Source organism: Capricornis sumatraensis, chromosome 22 (assembly GCF_032405125.1).
Source record: "Capricornis sumatraensis isolate serow.1 chromosome 22, serow.2, whole genome shotgun sequence".
NCBI classification, from domain to species: domain Eukaryota; kingdom Metazoa; phylum Chordata; class Mammalia; order Artiodactyla; family Bovidae; genus Capricornis; species Capricornis sumatraensis.
The window spans coordinates 19,624,026-19,640,073 of NC_091090.1; positions in this window are offsets into that span (position 1 = coordinate 19,624,026).

A 16,048-nucleotide genomic window follows, 5' to 3' on the forward strand; every position below is an offset into this window, starting at 1 on the left:
CCTGAGGCTACGTAATTAATTCACCTCCTCCATCAGTTAGGGACCAGCTCTGGCGAAGCAGGCATTGCCTCTGGCCTTTGGGGACCCGGAAAGACAGGCTCACACAGCAGGGGTGATCGATTGCTGCTGGGAGGACATCCCAGAAGGTCAGATCAGAGACATCCATCCCCAGATCCTGGACTGAAGGCATCCTGCTGAAGAGAAGGAAGGTGCCTTCTCAGAGCAAACATTTAGCATTCATCCGTTCCCACCCAGCACAGAGAGGTGTGAAGTGACATCCCCAAAGGGAGAATTCAAAAGGGACAGGCGGCGAGGCACTCCTATACAACTGGCTTCACTGCAACACACAGACAGCATGGGGGCCACGCCCAGGTAGGAAGAGCCCTGGAAAACTCGCAAACAGCAGCTGCGACATGATCCCCCGCCCTCCATGGAGTCAGTAGACTGATGCCAACGGGATGGTGGGACTGAGATGTGCTGCTGGAGCCAGCTAGTCCCAGTGCCTCCTCTGACAGATGTGCACGCCGCATCCCAGGGTCAAGGAGGGCTTGCCCGGGGTCACACACAGAGGGACAGGCTGCAGAACATAGCCGTCCTAACGCCAGCGCAGCACTCCGTCCTGGAGTTCCTCTTTTGCTGGGTTTAGGGAAAGTGAGCGGTAGCAACTAACAAAGAGACAGTGGCATAAAAGATGACATCTGGGCTTTCCTGGTGGTTCAGTGATTGGGACTTCCTTCCAGTTCAGGGGGTGTGGGCTGGATTCCTGGTCGGGAATCTAGGATCCCACATGCCTTGTGGCTAGAAAGACAAAACACGAATCGGGGGCAGTGTTGTGGCAAATTTATTTTGAAGATCAGGCAGTCAGTCAGTTCAGTCGCTCAGTCATGTCTGACTCTTTGCAACCCCATGAATCGCAGCACACCAGGCCTCCCTGTCCATCACCAACTCCCGGAGTTCACTCAGACTCACGTCCATCGAGTCAGTGATGCCATCCAGCCATCTCATCCTCTGTCATCCCCTTCTCCTCCTGCCCCCAATCCCTCGCAGCATCAGAGTCTTTTCTAATGAGTCAACTCTTCATATCAGGTGGTCAAAGTACTGGAGTTTCAGCTTTAGCATCATTCCTTCCAAAGAACACCCAGGACTGATCTCCTTTAAAATGGACTGGTTGGATCTCCCTGCAGTCCAAGGGACTTTCAAGAGACTTCTCCAACACCACAGTTCAAAAGCATCAATTCTTTGGCGCTCAGCTTTCTTTACAGTCCAACTCTCACATCCATACATGACTACTGGAAAAACCATAGCCTTGACTAGACGGACCTTTGTTGGCAAAGTAATGTCTCTGCTTTTGAATATGCTATCTAGATTGGTCATAACTTTCTTTCCAAGGAGTAAACATCTTTTTATTTTATGGCTGCAGTCACCATCTACAGTGATTTTGGAGCCCAAAAAGATAAAATCTGACACTGTTTCCACTGTTTCCCCATCTATTTGCCATGAAGTGATGGGACCAGATGCCATGATCTTCGTTTTCTGAATGTTGAGCTTTAGGACAACTTTTTCACTCTCCTCTTTCACTTTCATCAAGAGGCTTTTTAGCTCCTCTTCACTTTCTGCCATAAGGGTGGTGCCATCTGCATATCTGAGGTTATTGATATTTCTCCCGGCAATCTTGATTCCAGCTTGTGCTTCTTCCATGGTCCACATCAAAAAAATTTTTGAAAAAAAAATAAAAAGATGGCATCAATTTACACAATTAACTCCAGCAAGTGAATCACATTCTCTCTTGCTGCTGCTAATTTGCTGCTAAGTCACTTCAGTCGTGTCCGACTCTGTGCGACCCCATAGATGGCGGCCTACCAGGCTCCCCCATCCCTGGGATTCTCCAGGCAAGAACACTGGAGTGGGTTGCCATTTCCTTCTCCAATGCATGAAAGTGAAAAGTCAAAGTGAAGTTACTCAGTCGTGTCCGACTCTTAGCGACCCCATGGACTGCAGCCTACCAGGCTCCTCCATCCATGGGATTTTCCAGGCAAGAGTACTGGAGTGGGGTGCCATTGCCTTCTCCAATTCTCTTAGACATCATCATTTATTACCCAAGTGGCTCCATCTGGCTTTATTTGTTGTCATTGTTGCTGCTGTTGTTCAGTCATTAAGTCGTGTCTGGCTCTTTGCGACCCCATAGACTCCCTGTCCTTCACTATCTCCTGAAGTTTACTCAGATTCATGTCCATTGAGTCAGTGGTGCCATCCAACCATTTCATCCTCTGTTGCCCTCTTCTCCTCCTGCCTTCAATCTTTCCCAGCATCAGGGTCTTTTCCAACGAGCTGGTTCTCTCCTTCAGGTGGACAAAGTATTGGAGCTTCAGCTTCAGCATCAGTCCCACCAATGCATATTCAGGGTTGACTTCCTTTAGGATTAGACTGGTTTGATCTTGAAGTCCAAGGGACCCTCAAGAGTCTTCACCACAATCTGAAAGCATCAGTTCTTTGGTGCTTAGCCTTCCTTATGGTCCAACTCTATCTTTCTCTCAAAGTTGCTCAGTCATGTCTGAATCTTTTTGACCCCATGGACTGTAGCCCGCCAGGCTCGTCTGTCCATGGAGTTCTTCTGGCAGGAATACTGAAGTGGGTAGCCATTCCCTTCTCCCTGACCCAGGGATCAAACCCATGTCCCACATTGCAGGCAGATTCCTTTACTGTCTGAGCCACCAGGGAAGCCCATGGTCCATCTGTGGTCTCAGGCACATTGCCTTCTGCACCTCCATTTCTTCACCTGTAAAATGGGCCTTATAATAGGACCTACATTGTGAGTGGTGGTCTGGGTGACACGTGAAACACTTAGCACAACACCTGTGTTTACAATAAATGGTAGTTACATCTTCACTGTACCCCATAAAAGGACCACTTTTTCCACCCCTGCAGGCTTCCTGGCATAGGAAGGTTTCCATTTCTCCACTGGGTGGGTCCACATTATCTGCTACCTTCTCAGTATGATGTCTATGCATCTCTGCTTTTACCGAAAAAGAGCCAGCTCACCCCAAGTCCCAGAGGAGTATTTCCCATCTGGAATGTCTTATGAGAGTTATAAATTCTTGAAATGTTTTTGTTCATCTTATAATAATAGATTTAGGAAAATCGGCCTCATCCCTAGAGGAAAGAGAGATATCCCCAAAGCAACTGACTCTCACCTCTGCAGAAAGTTCCTCTCTTTCTGATTTTCATCTGGTTCTGTCATTCAGGATGAGAGAGGCACCAGGGACTAAATTAGAACTGGGAGGAAGGTAATGAGAAAAAGATCCAGAATGAATGACAGACGGTGAAAAGGGGCAGATCTCCCTCTGTCCTTTGGGAACCAACTCTACTGTGAAGGATTTAGGGAAACCCAGAGGCCCCTGGGAAGACGAGCGGCAGAGAGGAGGGTGGGATCAGGTTCCCATAGATGAGAATTGAAGTTTTCCCATCAGCCTCCAAGAAAAACAGAAGAGAAAACTGTTTTCTAACCCTGTGTTTTCTTTGCCCAAAATCCTTCTGACAGGCCAGCACTGCCCCCTTGCAGGTCAGCCTGACACCTTCCCCTTCCAGTTGTGTAGGATCCCTGTATTACCAGGGCCCATGACCAACAAGGTGCTAGTGGTAAAGAATCTGCTTGTCAACGCAGGAGACATAAGAGACGCAGGTTCAGTCCCTGGGCCAAAAAGATGCCCTGGAGGAGGCCATGGCAACCCACTCCAGTATTCTTGCCTGGAGAATCCCCATGGACAAAGAAGCCTAGCAGGCTACAGTCTATAGAGTCACAAAGAGTTGGACATGACTAAAACTTAGCATGCATGCACATGACCAATACCACCCTGGGAAATCTTTCCCAGTCAATCAGCAGAGGTGGCTGGCAACCTGGGTGTGCTTCTGGTGGCTTCCAAGGACAGAAGAGGAAAGGAGATGATGACTCTGATAGGGTTGGCACACGCCTTGGTGCACTATTGAGAGAGCTTCCAGATTGCCTGGAGGGTCAGTGGGAATGGTCTTCCTTTGCCCAGAAATAGGTCACACAGCCCATGGTTGGGGGAACTTGAAACACTTGGCCTTAACCCTAGTGTGCAAGAAAGAAATATAATTAATCCCAGAGGGAACATCAAGAAAGTGTTTCTTCTGAGAAGGTCCAAGCATCCCCCTTCTACAGATGAGATACCTGAGGCCCAGGGAGATTAAGGACTTGTCCCGAGTGGTGGGCTCGTCCACAGTGCAAGGAAGAGCAGAGCCAGGGCCTCCTTCAGGCCCTTCCCTCCACAGTCACTTCCAACCTCCATCCTGGGGAGCCCAGAGTCTTCTCCAGGGTATCTGTGGCCCCAGGGCCTGCTTCCCCCTGGAGTCTGCCCTCTCTGCCTTTTCAGACTCCCTCCTGCCCCTCCTGTCTCTTTCTGTCTCCTGAGTCATCATCTTTCAGGACCTATGCATGCTCCGTCTCTCAGTCCCATCCGACTCTGTGACCCCACGGACTGTAGCCTGCCAGGCTCCTCTGTCCATGGGATTCTCCAAGCAAGAACACTGAAGTGGGTTGCCATTTCCTCCTCCAGGGGATTTTCCTGACCCAGTGATCTAACCCGAGTCTCTTATTTCTCCTGCATCAGCCGGCAGGTTTCCTGCATAGCAGGTGGATTCTTTACCTCTGAGCCACCAGAGAAGCCCCCTCTTTCAGAAAGTCTCCTCTCAATCACCAGCCCTACTCTTATAATTTTTCTTCCACTAATCAGCACTTTATCATTATAGTAAAGAAATGGGATGATGGAATATGCTTATTTGTACAGTTTTATTTACGTTTCTATTAAGAAATTAATGCATAAAAATATTTGAGAAGGAACAATGAATACTATTGAAACTGTGATACCAAGTTAAGAAATAAAATACCGTAAATATAGTCAAAATCCCCTGTATTCACCTCCCTAGTCACATTCCACCTCTCCATCCTCCAGACCTAACCAGAAGCACTGAAATCAGGTGTTTATCATCCCCACACACTTCTGTATCCCTGATACCTTATTCTTTACTTAGGTGGTTCTCACTCTGCACAGTAGTTCAGGGCCATAAAAAGGACCACACAAGCTCAAACTATGCAAAGTTATCTTAAAATCAATGGGAAAATTTGTGACTTCATTGTGACTTTAAACATTTTTTTGTTAACATAGATAGCTAGTGGGGAGCTGCTGTATAACACATGGAGCTCAGCAAGGTGCGCTGTGATGACCTAAAGGGGAAGGATGGTAGGGGGAGGGAGGCTCAAGAAGGAGGGACTATACGTATAATTATAGCTGATTCACATTGTTGTACAGCAGAAACTAACACATTATAAAGTAATTATCTCCAATTAAAGGTTAAAAAATTGGGGATAAAACATTAAAAAATTCTCACTATAGGTTATAGGAAGTGTATAGGGAAACACACAGGAAAGTTCTTTAAAACTAGTAAAAATAATGTTCAAAATATTAATTTTTTTTAATTCACTTAATTTAAAACATTAGAAACATTAATTTAAATGTTTTGTTTCTTTGTTAAAAAAATTCTCAAGGGTAGTTTGAATAGTGCCTGCCTTCTCATCATGTAGATAGAGGGCAAACATCTTTCAACTCTGTATTTTTTTTTTTCCATTTTACAATAAAGAGCAAATATCTTTTCCGTCCTTCCTAAGTTTGAATTTTTTCCTTTGCACTTCCAGTGTCATAAATATCTCCAAGAGTTCCTTTAATGTGAAGTTTTTGCCCACGTCACTTCCTCTGAGATATCCTCACCCTTTTTACCACAACCTCATTAATGTCCATGAACTGTCCTTCACTAGGTTCCTCTTGGCCACGCATCTGTGGTCTCCCGGGTGGCAGCTGAGTCCGCGCACCCGCGGTCAGCTATTTCTTCTGCAGCTCCACCAACATTCGACTTCTCATTCTCGTCCCAGTGCTGTCAATTTTCTGTGTCTTTGCTATGCTTTCATCTCCGTTGGCCGTTTTCCTCTTTAAATGATCCATTTTTGCAAAATGCTGCCACCAGAAGACACGGGAACGGCACAACCGCACACGTTGCGGTCTGTGCACGAGCTGATGAACAGATGTGCAATGAGCAGTCACCGCAGACGGGAAAGGAGTGGCATGACTAGTTGCTGACCATGAACCACAGTTTTGGTTTGTTTTTATTGAGTGTTACACGGAATGAAGAGTCTGTGCCTTACGCAATTACTCATTGCCAACATACCACGGTAACTTAAATGTAAATTGTGTTGCTGGGGGACAGGTTTAACCAAACCATGATAATGGAAATCCATGTGTATTCCCATGTATACATACATATAAGAACGTATATATGTATGGAATATATTAATGTATGGGAATTGGATATATATGTGAAATAGGAGGGCAGGGGGCAGGGCACACCTTTAAAAAAAATAGCCTGGGGATATGACATAAACTAATTGGAAACAAATAGGTCCAAGATCCAGAAGATTCGACTTCCAGTAGAACTTGATCCTTGTTATATGCTCATTGTAATACATTAGCATCTAAATGACACACCCACCAGTGCTGTGACAGTTCTAAGACCAACCATAAAAAGCCAAAGAGTGGGGGTGATCCAATTCCTGGAAATCCCTGCCCCTTCCCTAAAATAATTGGAATAATCATCTCACTCATTAGCCTGTGAAATTACCCAGCCTGTAAAAACTAACCACACCACATTTCAAGGCACTCTCTCTGGCCATCCGAGATGCCCACACTCTGTCTGTAATAAATCCATTGTCTCCAAATTCTTTCCCAATGAAGTAAGAGCCTTGAAGTTGCTGGCAACGTATGTGTACACATGTATATACTGGGGAATTGTTCAAAGCAAGGGCTGCCTGCACTTTATTCTTCATGTGTATGTCTGTCAAAACAACATATGGAATTGTTTTTCATGCTTTAAAATTTCATATAAATGCTAATTATACTGCACGAATATTTCTTTCTCTTCCAACTCTATTTTCCCTCTCTTGTTAGCATATTTATGTCCATCTTCCCTCAATGAGGCCAAGAACCACCTGAAACCAGGAGCTCTGTTTCTCCCATCAGCTGAGGAGCTCCCCGGCAACAGGGTCTAAGCTTCCCTTTACCTGAGCTCACCTGAGAACCCAAGAGGTGCCCCCCGTGGGAGCACCGAGAGAAGAATGGCTGTGACTAACAGCAAATGGTTTGGATTGGCGTCACAGTCCCGTTGCTGGAAAAATCATGCCAGGACAGCCTGCCAGCTCTCTGCGTGCAGAGATCCTCTCCCCAAGGGCATCCTGCAGCATCCAGCAAGCCCTCCAGGCTGCAACTGCTGCCTTTTCCCGTCTCCACCTTTCATGCCCTTTGGAGTTAAAGCAATTTTAATAACATCCAATTTTCTCAAACGCTGGGAAGGGGTTACGAAGTGAGTGTTAGTACCACCTCCTTTTCCTTCTTGATTCCCAGATGGGCGTTAAAAAGTCATTTCATCTGACACTTGGCCGCTGGCCCCAGGAGAGGCAGCTAGGGAAACAGTGTTGGACCTGGAGCTGGGGGTTCAGACTACAAGCTTCCCAGTTTGCTGTTCTTGTGAGGAAAATAATAGAAGCTTCACTGGCCACTTTTGAGTGTCTGTGGATGGATGAGTACGTGTGTGTGTGGATGCATTTGTGATGACAGTGAGCATCATTTAAACATGCCTCTGTGTAGGGCTTTGCCCCTGAAGAGATACAATTAAGGGTGTGTGTATGAGTGTGCATGTGTAGGTAGGTACATGCATGTTCACAGTTTGGTACAGTGTGGGTCTCAGTAAATAATCAGATATTTGTCGAGTCAGTGTACCCACCACTCACCACTCAACAAGGCTGCACGCTGTGCACGTGCCCCTTCTGTCCCGTGGGCACGTCCGCTCTCTGTTCCTACTTCCTGTCCTGAGAAACCAGCGAGAGCTCATCCAGTATCAGTGTGTGAGCAGGGTGTGTTAGGGAACTATGTACCTACTGCCTCGGGGTGTCATGTGTGTGTGTGTGTGTGTGTGTGTGGCAAGAATGGATCTCCGTGTGTGTGCGTGTGAGTGTATATTTTCACCTGAAATCAAAACCTACTGTCAGATGTCAGCCCACCTACCTCAGGACAAAGCCCCAGGTTGGGACCCCCATGCACCTGTCTCATCCCCACACCTCCTGGGCTTGGCAGTGTTCTCGCCGCCAAGCTGGGCTGCACAGCTTTAACCCTCGCCTCCTCCCAGTGCCCCTTCAGCAGTGGAGCAGCAGCCATGTCACATTCGACCAGTCCATCAGACTAGAACCTTCCTCACCTCCTGCAGGTCATCTCCACGCTCAGACCTGGGCCCTCAGAACTGAGGCACAACTCAGCGGAGCTTTACAGGGAAGAAAAGACTATCCTTTTCCCAGTGTGCCTTGGCACACTCAAGTGGGTGTGTGTGTGTGTGTGTGTGTGTGTGTGTGCAGGCCTGCGTGCACTGCCAATGCCTGTCCTGGTCCCACGCCCAAAACAGTGGGACAGATGTGATTCTGCTCTGATGTGTTATCTGGGATTCCTTTCTGGTGACTGCATCAGTGACTGCATCTGGTGACTGGCCAGCCCGCCTGTCTTTGGGTGTGTCTACCCAGCAAAGAAAGATAACAAACAGCATCTTGTAGGGCTTAGAATCTGGCTGGGAGCTGCAGAGTTAGCACAAGTCTCAAACTCAGAGGAACTAAAAGGAAGACATCAGCCAGGGGAGGGACATCATCCAGGCTGGGGGCAGCCAGGGAGAGCTGCACGAGGAAGGCAAAAGTCTGCCAGGACCGGAGAGTGAGGCAGACCAGTCCTCTCTTTACATACATATTTATACATATATACATAAATGTATACATATATGCATATACATGTACATACATAAATGTGTACATATATGCCTATACATGTATATATTTGGCTGCACCAGGTCTTCTGCATTCGGCATCTTTGATCTTCATTTCAGCATGTGGGATCTAGTTCCCTGACTAGGAATCGAACTTGGGCAGCCCTCTGCATTACGAGCACAGAGTCTTAGCCACTGGACCACCAGGGGAGTCTCCAGATTGGCCCTCTTGAAAACGGGCAAAGTCTTTTCCGATGGGGAGCCACGCAGGACACCAGGAGGAGGCTGGTATGATATAACCAACATCTACAAGCCAACCTAAACATCACTGAGCACTTTCATAGGGCGAGCAAGGCTGGTTGGTGCACATGCATGCAGCGCCCCTGGGAAGCAGGCAGCCAAGCACCCACTTGGCATCTGCGGAGCATCAGATGTGTGCCAGGCACCGTGCCAGGCCCAGCAGGGTACAGACAAGGAGAGAACCTTTCCCAGACAGGAAAGCTGAGGCTGGAGAGGCTGGCTGTGCACGGTCAGGACCTAAGCAGGCAGGACTGGAACCCAGGTCAGCCTTACTGAATGCTACAACCTCAGAGAAAGCTGATTATGGCGGAGGGAGTTGGGAGTGAGCAAGAAAATCAGGGTGCTGGGCTGCCCGGGGGGGTCCTGTAGATGAAACAGAGAAAATGAAGGCCTGGTTAGGACCTGTGGTTTTCCTGAAAGGTGTCTCAGAGTTTGAGAGAGATGCTGAGACGTGGGGGTCAGTGCTGCGGCAGCAGGGTGAGCATGAAGTGGGCGTGCAGGTGGGGAGGTGTGGGCAGCCTCGTGGCTGGTGAGTGTGGCCAGCTGTCTCCTTCCTGTGGACGTCATCTCCAAGGCACCTGCAATCAGTCGGTGAAACCTGCCTCAGTTCTGAATCCATGAATACATTTATAGGTCATCACTGTCCTCCAAGTGCCTGTTAATGGCTCCATAAAACATGTCTCATTATGGCAGCAAGGCTTCCAGCTCTAAAACCCCTTTTGATTTTAAAAACAAAGTCTTAAAATCATTTTTTGATGAGAAAAGGATTCACGCTGACATTTCAAAGTGGCGATAGACGAGGACGGGATTCCTGGTGTTCCCCCTCACCCCTGCCCCCAGCCCTGCAGGGGTGTCTGAGGCACGTGAGACTCCAGCAGGAAGTGGACTCGTCCATTCCTATTCCTGGAGGTTGCTATGAGGATCATTGGTTATCTTAGTCCATCACTGTGCTCCCTACCCGCCAACCCCGGCATCTGATATTGTCTCGAAAATCACTATCATGACAAATCTCATGGAGCCTTCAGGTTGATTAAAGATCTGGGCCATCTCTGGGCTTTAAGCACGGGTGGGGCTATCATTTTCACTTGGCTGCTGTTGGTGCCTAAGATTCTATCTCCAACCCACTCCTCTATCCAAGTCTGTGTTTCCAGCAACCCTCTGGAGAGAGCATGATTGCCACTGGGTCTCTTAACCTTAATTAGCACCCCTCCAAACCTGCGATTTCTCTGTGCTTCCCTCACTGCCGTGGCATCAAGTTCTTCATTAATTGAGTGCCCATCTCCACATCCTGCAGGCCTCTAGGGTGCTGGGGCAGGGACTGGAGAGGGCCTTACTTACAGACTCTAACTAATACCCTGCCTTACTGTCCTTCCAGATAATTCTGGCAAAAAAACAAAGGAATCACGTTCACTGTTCCTTTCCACAGCCCCCTCTCCCCCAGGTATCAAGTGCTCTCAACGTTAGCTCAATTATTGTCAAATCTGCCCCTTTCTTTCCTCTACCCCATCCTGGTTCAGACTCTTTTCATCACTGGAGTAGATTACTGAACCCTTGATGAACTTCCTGGTTCTGATGTGTCTTCCTCCAGCTTTTGGAGGCCTCTGGTGTTATTCTAACTTCCACGGGGGCCACTGCCTTCAGAATCAAGACCAGACTCCTTCCCGTGACATTGGGGCCCCTGCTGTCTAGACCTCATTCATTGTGGGTCCCACATCTCACCGCTCACCACACGTACGGAATGCTGGATGTACAAACAGGGGCTGCTGACCCTGATGACCCCTTGCCTCCACCAGTGCTAGTTCCCCCAGGAGAGAGTCCTTTATCCCTCCCCTCCAACACATCCCATCAACACATACACACTCACCATTGCCCTCTCTCCACCCCGCCCCCCCCCCCAACCTCTTTAGTCGATAAGTCATGTCTGACTCTTGCGACACCATGGACTGTAGCCTGCCAGGCTCCTCTGTCCATGGAATTCTCCAGGCAAGAATACTGGAGTGCGTTGCCATTCCCTTCTTCGCACCATCCCCCTGCCTCTAAGATAAAACCTACTCATCCTTCCAGGCTCTCATGGAATACTGCCACTCTGCAAATATGCAGAGTATTTCCTTGGCCCCTGGGTAGAAATAGTCTCCCGCTGTCTTCTCAAAACAATCTAGTTTTACCTTTGAGCAAGCATTGATCACACTTTATCCTGTATTACATCAAGTCCCCAACACTAATAATAATTAGCATTGATTGATTGTTTGGGCTAATTGCTTACCGTATATTATCTCAAAATTCTCAAAAGGACCCTGTGAAGCAGGTGAGTTTTTCCCTATTTCACGGAGGAGGAAGTAATCTCAGGTAGTTTAATTATATTCCTGAAGTCACACAGCCAGTAATTGGCAGCCTCACCCCGGAGGGTGCTGGCCCCAGAGCTCACACCTTTTGCCACCTCCACAGGTGCCCAGGAAGTCTTGGGTGAGAGTTCAGCTGTGATATTTCTGTGCCCCTCTCCGCCTTCAGTGCAAAGCAAGGTGCATGGGGCGGGTCGCTGACCCTGTTCAGTGTTGATCAACGGATCCGCTGGTGACAGAGGAGCAGGGAGGCAAAGCAAAGCAAAGAGAAGAGAACCTGCTGGGTAGACAAAGAGAAGAGATTCCAGGGTCCTCTTAAATCACATACCTTCCTTCTTGCCATGCCTCAGCTGTCTCCACTGAAATACTGCACTTTTTCCGCCCATATTCATTTTCTAAGGCTGCTGTAACAAAGTACTGCAACTGTTGTTTAGTAGCTAAGTCACGTCCAACTCTTTGCAACCCCATGTCCATGGGATTTCTCAGGCAAGAACACTGGAGTGGGTTGCCGTTTCTTTCTCCAGGGGATCTTCCCAACCCAGGGATTGAACCCATGTCTCCTGCATTGGCAGGAGGATTTTTTTTACCACTGAGCTACCAGGGAAGCCCAAAGTATCACAGACTGGATGACTTAAAACAAGAGAAGTGTATTCACTCACAGTTCTGAAGATCAGAAGTCCGAAATGAAGGGGCTGCCAGGGCCACACTCCCTCTGAAACCTCTGGGGTAGGATCCTTCCTGCCTCTCCCCGCTCCTGGCGACTCCAGGCGTTCCCTGGCTCGTGGCAGCATCATTCCAACCTCTGCCTCCATCTTCATGTGGCTTCCTCCTCTCTGTCTCTTTGCCTTCTCCCCTTCTTGTAAGGACACTGTTCACATCGGGTCAGGGTCCACCCTGATGCCTTCATCTTAACTTGATTACCTCTGCAAAGACCCTATTCCCAGTAAAGCCACAGAACCCCAAGGGTTATAACTTAATATATCTTTTGGGAGGACTTAATTCAACCCACGTGTGTGTGTGTGTGATCAGTCACTTAGTCGTGTCCAGCGCTTTGCAACTCCATGGACTCTAGCCACCAGGCTCCTCTGTCCATGGGATTCTCCAGGCAAGAATCCTAGAGTGGGTTGCCATTCCATCCGCCAGGGGATCTTTCTGACTGAGGGATCAAACCAGCCTCTCCTGTGTCTCCTGCATCATAGGGGGATTCTTTACCCACTGGACCACTGGGAAAGCCCATAATGTCATCTATTTATCAGACGATAACACTTAAGAACATAGGTCTTTAATAGCGCCAAGGACCCTGTAATCATCCCCTACTGAAATAAAAACCCCTGGGTTTGTGACCGGCTCGAAGAAGCACTGCTTTCTGGGTCAACATTGCCGTATGATGAGTCCCTAGTTCTCCAAGATATTTAACTCATGTCATTTTGAGACCCGCGAACTGACAGCTGGGGATGAAGACAGAGCGTGAACAAGAAGGGAGGAGTGTGTGAAGGAGCCTCAGGGCTGGGGCGCTGCCAGGGGGAGTCGTGGCCGTGACAGCTGCTTATGATCCCACCCAGGTGTCCCGTGCCCCCTTTTCCCCAATCATGTCTAGTGTGGGATTGTCTGGTGGTGACCCTCTCTGAGCAGGGAAACTGTGTTTCCCAAAATGAGCCTTACCCACCCTGCGTTATCTGCCACTTCCCCCACGGACGGCCTGTTCACCTGTCCATTACATCAGGAGACTAAGAATGCATGATTTAAAGCTAGATAGCTATGTGCCTCCCCTGTCTTGACGCTGGGTATCTCCAGGTGTGCCTGGTGGAGTCCTGGCTGCCCCTGAACGCTCAGGTAGCTCTAGCTGCTGCAGAGACCTTAAAGGGCTTGCTTCTCTGTCAGAGGGTCCTGGCTGCTGTGTCTGGACTTCTCCACAGAATCTAGAAACCTCAGGGCCTTCTCATTTGAAATGAGTGAAGGACTCTGGATGGAATAGGACTGACCACTGAATAGGAACATTGCTGAAAAATGCTGTTAAATAACAAACTAGTGTCACGGTTATGACTGTTGAATCCATTTTACAAATGAGGAAACTGAGGCCAGGGACATCAAGGTACCTCACTTGCCCTGAACAGCTGGTAAGTGGTGGAGTTGGGTCTGTCATGCAAGCATCCGGCCCTTGGTCATAGGGTACTGTGTCTGCACCCTCATGCCAGCCTTCACCACCAGCCGGAGCAGGCTTGCTACATCTGGTCCTTGTTCTTGGTGTATTGGCAGTTCCCATTTTCTCTGCTTCTGCCATTTCAGGTGAGAGGGTGTAAGCACTGCTCAGCAAGCTGGCAGGAAATAGCTCTTGGCCTTTCTCCCAGGCCAGTCATGATTTATGTATCACATGGGGTGCTGAAGTCACGAGGCCACGCTTCCCCAGCTCTCACTTAGTGTCTCCTTTGCTGACCCCACCAGCGTTCTGGGACCAGCGCAAACTCCGGCTTGCTCAGTCTCAGGCATAGGAAGACAGTGAAGGTGGGAGTTGTCCCCGGGCCCCTGGCTCCCACTGCCTCTCCCCTCCCTTCTCCAAACCTTCCTGCGACCAGACAGAGCTTGCAGTGGAGCAGGGAAGGCCCGGCATGGCCTGGAGGCGGGCACTGGCACTGGGCTTGGCTGACACCCACTCAGGGTCTGGGGCTCATGGACCAGCTGGCAGGTGTGGGCTAGGAGGACGGAGGGCAGTTCCTCCTGCCCTGCACGAGGGACTGGGGGCCCCGCCTGGCCTGCTGCTCTCCCTTCACCCCTCCCCTCCTTACTCTTTGTCATCTCTTCCTCCTTTATTGTCCCCATCCCTGTGCCCACTCTTCTTTCCTCATCTTGCCATAATTTCTACCTCTGCCAAGAAAAGTCTGCCCCTGTCATTTCGTCTCTTTATCTCTCTCCCTAACTTCCTTTCTTCCTGAAAAAAAAAAAAAAAAAAAAACCTGGATCCCTGAGCACTAGGGCTGGGTTGAGAACTAGAACATACCCCTACCCTGCCCCAAGCAGGATCAGTCCAGAATCAAGTCAAAGCAGGAACCCATGGTGCACGCACACCCCAGGAGACCTGGCTCTGCTGTTTCTGCCGCCGAAGCTGGGGACCTGCCTTGGGTGTGTCTTCCTTTTTCACTTCCCATGTGCATGGAGAGAATGTTGTCTGGACTAGATGCTCTGACATCATCGCCCAGCACGGACACTCTGTCATCCTAGGGAGATGGGCATAAGGGAGAGGATGAGAGGCTCCAGGTTTCAAATCCACAAGCCCCTCCTCTCTCCTTCTGCCTCTTGGGGGTTCCAGGCAGAGGTTCCCAAAACTCCAAACCCTGCAGCCCATAGGAGGCTCTCTTACTGTCTCACATCTGAGGTCCCACTTTTATGGCTCTGTAGCCCACTTCCTGGTTAGATGGTTAGATAGCAACACCGATTCAATGGACATAAACTTGAGCAAACTCCACGAGGCAGTGGAGGACAGGGAAGCCTGATGTGCTCCAGTCCATGGGGTCATCGCAATGAGTCGGGGACAACTTAGTGATGGAACAACAAAGCCCACCTCCTTTGGGCAGAGCTTCCCTCATAGACATGACCAACAACCAGCTGTGCACATGTTCCTGTAAGAATCTGCCTGTGGCCCCAGTCAAACATTTGTACTGTTCCTCGTCCTCGAACCTGGCACCCCTGGATAGCAGGGGGCCTGAGTGTGGCACCTGGCTGAAAGTCAGTGAGGTGGATACAGGAGGCAAGACTGTGGAAGGGGGTGCCTGGAAGTAGGGACATGAGATGGAAGCTCTTTCCCGACTAGACACTCTTGCTGGGAGCCTGACTGGGATACAGGAGGACCCTCAGCTTTGGAATTTCTCTGGGGAACAGAGCCCAACCACCTATTTAAAGAAAATCAGCTCCAAAAAAAGAAAATGAAGCCCAAAGAGGATTTTTTTCACCCGGGACATAGTATAAATCTCAACTGACTCCAAAGGAAGGAGGAGAAATCTCATCCATAATCTTGATGAATTGGAAACTTAATAAAATCCAACCCAGCCCAGTGAGGACTTAATTAGTGGCAGGAGGAGAGCTTCATTCCCTCCTTTGTCTTTGGGCCGTGGGAACTGGGGAGATCAGCCCTCCCCACTCCTAAAGAGACTCCTGGCTCAAGTTTAACCATTAAACTGGCCGCTGTAATTCAGGGACTGTCTTTGAACAAGTTAGAGAAAGAAAGTGACTTCTCTCTCTCCCTCTCTCTCCCTCTTTCTTTTCTCCCTCCTTTTCTTCCTGTGCATGCTTGTCTGTGTGTGTGTGTCTGTGTGTCTGTGTGTGTGTGTGTGTGTGCATGTGTGTGTGTCTGCATGTGTGTATAACCAGTCACCACAAACTCACCATCAGCCCTTGCAGGTCCCCTCTCCTGCCCACATTCCCCACTTGCACCACCCCCACATCTCTCACAGGCCACCCCCCATCCTTTGGGATGTACCCTGGAGTTGTGTGGCATCTGTTCGTGTATGTCCTTTTAACTGCACATAGATGGCTGCGTCATAGACTGTTCT